The following is a 4,117-nucleotide window of genomic DNA, read 5'->3' as shown; positions in this document are numbered from 1 at the left end:
TTATTGTGGATATTTCCAATTAATTTTTTTTATAAATGCAACTTTGCACTATTTTATATTTTGTTCATTTATAACACTATGAAAAACACAGAATGAAAAAATAAAAAGGTCCAAAAAAATTTTGGACCTTTTTTTACAGAATTGGTACCTTTTTAAACCAATTTTGGTACAGAAAAACATTTTCAAGTGGCAACCGTGTTGTCAACTTCAAAATCCTGTTTATTAAAGCTAAATAAACTAGAGATAACATCATTTATGATATTATTCTACCACACAAATCTTAACCCTATACCACCTTAAACAAAATATTAATACTCTACAGAAATGAAGACAAAAGAAAAGGTGTATTGGCGATATAATTTCATAAACAAACAGAATGTGTAATATGAAAATCATTTAAAGACTCGTAAGAGGTCAGATCAATTAAATCTTCTTTACCCTTTTATTTCCACTACGCAGTAAGAATTTCGAATTCATATACACAATTACAAACATTTTGAACTTAGCCGTAAACGTATCCAAACAATAAGAATTCTACCTAACTCTTCACTTATGCAATTATTCTTATCTTATAATAGTGAATGTATTTATTAAGGCCCGATCTTTCGACCAGGCACCACAAAAAATTTCATTTAGACTCATTAAATTGCTCCTCTCCACGGAAATCTTTAGTAAAAGGCGAAAGATTTATTCGACAACTGAAGAGAAACCAGAGTAACTACGGACACATTTCATAGTATTTTTAAACAAACGCAACTGACAAGTTGATGAGAATTATATTCGTCTTCAGTAGCGTATGAAATTTTCAACCACCTTTTAAGCAAACTGCACGGTATACCTACCGTACTTTTGATCATTTGATAATGCTACTTGCATTGTTCGGTTATTTGAGCTGATTATGCGGTACTTCATAAGAACAATTATAAATATTTATAATTATTTAATATTATTTATTAATATTATTTTACTCTGTTAATACTTTATGCAGGCAAATTATAATTATATACTATTACTTTATTCTCATTTTCAAATAAAATTATTGTAATATATTGTATATAACAGACTCAGTTTGAGTTCTATTTAAATAAATTTTTAATTTGAACAAAATCACTATGGATAGTTTTTAATATTTCAAGAATACAGCATTCATAAAAGGCCGATAATTCGTTCAAATTTACACCTAATCCTATATTTAGAGCAATTTAAAAATGTATTTTCACAAACCAAAACAAAGTAGAAAAGATTTAAAATAAATTATTTTAATTTAAAACATATTCACACATTTTAAATTACCTAATTTTGATGGGAAATACAATATCTTAAGTTAGTAAGTATTATTATATCATTGAACTAAAAGTATTCCAATCACAAGTTAAACCTAGATTCATGTCAATGAGATTATCAAAACATTCACAGACGATTTATTTTATTTGAGCTCATATTGACATTGTTGAAAAAAATAAATGAGAATTACAACTTCCTCATATATTAGCTACATAGATTATTATGTATTGTTTAATGAGAATTATAATTGTCTCTTTCACTTTCCTTCACTTTTACATTTCATATCTTTTTCATTATGTATTTATTTCTTATTTATTATTCTGTTGAAGCTATTTGAGCCGGTGCACTTGAGCACTTTTACTCTCTTTTAATTGTGAGGTATCTTCAAAACCCGTCTTTACGCCTTGACTGGATTAATGTTTATCGCTTCATCAGACTAAACATTAATTGACTTCAGGTCTACATACCTCCCCGAGAAGCCTGTAACCATTCTGAGATTCTTATTTATGTTTATATTGAAATAAATAAAATGCAATCCAATTTTAAAATTAATTTAACTACTAGAATAGTTTTTTTGATACATTACTTATCAATATTTTGAGTTGTTAAAGAACCGACCTTAAGCCCTTTTAAATTAAATTTTATGAAACATTCTCTTCGAATTAAATTCTCCTCTGAGTACATTTATCTAACGTTTTCCATAAACCATTTTACGCTTTAATGTTTATGCTTTCGGGTATATTTTTTCCAATTATTGCGATTCCATGTATCTAAGCAGACATGCAATTAGTAGAAAAAATTACTGAAATTTCAAACTTTTTAATTTTGTTAATTAAACACCCACAACAACTCACATGCTCGCATAAACTTTGGCCCTAAAGATTATATCATCAACGCTAATGGCTTAATATCCACTGAAAAGGCAGAGTAAGTGAAACACAAACGTATTTTAACTTCGTATAGCAAAAATTTGAACCAAAAAAATGATTTACTGCCGGGCGTCTATGGAAAGCTTAGTACTTTGTTACCCTGAAGCAAAAAAAAAATATTGATTCAAGACGTTGCAATCATTTACAGTAAACGGCAAACAGTAAACAAAATGAAATGAAACCAAACCAATGGATACGAAAGGATTTCTAAGGATTTCCACACAATTTTCAAATACAAACACACAAACACACACACACACAAGCTCAAAAGCAATAACTCGCCTGAAGTACGAAGCGTTAGATACATTGTGTATATGGAAACACAAACAACAGCACCTACTCCCACACATGCTGAGATGCAACCAAGGCAAGAGCTTTAGAAAGTCGTTATCTTAATTACTTTTATAGCTTCGATCTCTGTTAGCCAAAAGAAAAACAGAAACAAAAACAAAAACAAAAACAGCAACAGCAACAATAAGAAACCAAAAAGAAAACAGCAAATAGCAAACATTAGGCAAACTCCCTTGCAAGGACTAGAAATGATTTACACAATAGCACACAAAAAGCTTAGAGCGGAGAAGCCATTTTTAACTAAGAAAAGCAATCAAAGCAGCATCCAACAGCATCCAACAGCTCAAAAACACAGCAAACATTAAAATCTAGAAAATCTTAAAAATAATAGAGAAAGCAAAAGTCACAAGTGCAAAGATTTACAGGAACGTGCCTCCTCATCGGCAGCAGTAGTAGTAGCAGCGAAAAAAATCCTTTAAAAGTGGCTCAAGTGCTCGAACACAAGGTACGGAAGAGTCGTGTATTGCTTTAGTCAGAAATTCCAAACAACAAAAAACGCCATTTTAAATAATACAAATTTATTTGCACTTCAAGCATTGCCAGAACAGAAAACTTAGTGACTCGAGCTAAATAAACGATAACGTCTTAACCTAAATTTCTTTTCTTTTCGTTGCTTTCAACGCTTTTGTGTTGAATTCATTGCGGGCGAAGTGCTACTAAACAGCACTTGCAAGAAAAATCTAGAAAAACTCCACGAAACATCAGTTGGAAACTTGTTAATAAGCAGTGCTACCGAATTGACACTGGGGAGATGTGCTGTTCATCCTCACCAACTGCAGCGCCACGATAACCATCTGCGTAGGGGTTCAAATTGGTGCAGAGCTTTTTATTGCATTTAAATTTTTTATTCATTCTCTACTGCATTTTATTGAAGTTTTCTTCTTGAGCATGAAAAGTGCATTTGTTGGCTGACGCTTATCTGTGTCATTAAGGCACATGCAAACTGTAGATAGTCTTAGACCCACAATTAGCTTAGATGGTTGATAGCACACATGCAGACACAAGTACTACTCGTATTGCAGTTGCGTTTATGTGGCAACTGTGTGCCATTTTTAAAGTTTTATAAATTCCACAAATGTGGCAGTTTCTTAACTCGTTAAATTTTTAACGCATGTTGACATTTGCCTGAAAAATTCAAACACTTTCACTGCGATGTTACTAATTACCTTGGCTGATATTCCACAAGATGAGACAATGACACTAATGGGGGAAAAATCTGGGTTATTCAACATCGTAACATTAAAATGTTTAAAAATTCACAGTTTAATGTTAGCTGAAGAAGTTAAGTTTAGGACACACCGCACTCAAGAATATCTTTAAATGAAACTATATTTACTATCCGAACATATTAATTTAGTTAGAAAAAGCGAATATAGTTAAACATGTACCGGATTCTTTTCTTTAAACTTTATTTATGAAGTTGTTTTTATTTTGACAAGAGCTATAATTTTTTTTTTCTTATACTCTTTTTTAATTTCTCCTACATCGAAAAATGTCTACGTAAGGTTGCCCATGCCATAAAAACTGGATAGCCCTTTCAACCAGAAATACAG

General features: G+C 31.0%; 1 non-coding gene across 1 annotated transcript; it reads right to left on the bottom strand.

Annotated features, from left to right (window-relative positions):
* Positions 1 to 598: 598 nt before the first annotated feature.
* LOC119673584 lies at positions 599 to 718 on the bottom strand. Its single transcript, XR_005252102.1, has one exon. It is a non-coding gene; the product is annotated as a U5 spliceosomal RNA (small nuclear RNA).
* Positions 719 to 4,117: the final 3,399 nt, after the last annotated feature.

The sequence above is a fragment of the Teleopsis dalmanni genome, chromosome 1 (genome assembly GCF_002237135.1).
Source record: "Teleopsis dalmanni isolate 2A chromosome 1, ASM223713v2, whole genome shotgun sequence".
Lineage (NCBI taxonomy): Eukaryota > Metazoa > Arthropoda > Insecta > Diptera > Diopsidae > Teleopsis > Teleopsis dalmanni.
Note: the sequence above shows the minus strand (reverse complement) of the source record. Positions and strands in the feature narration are given on the sequence as shown.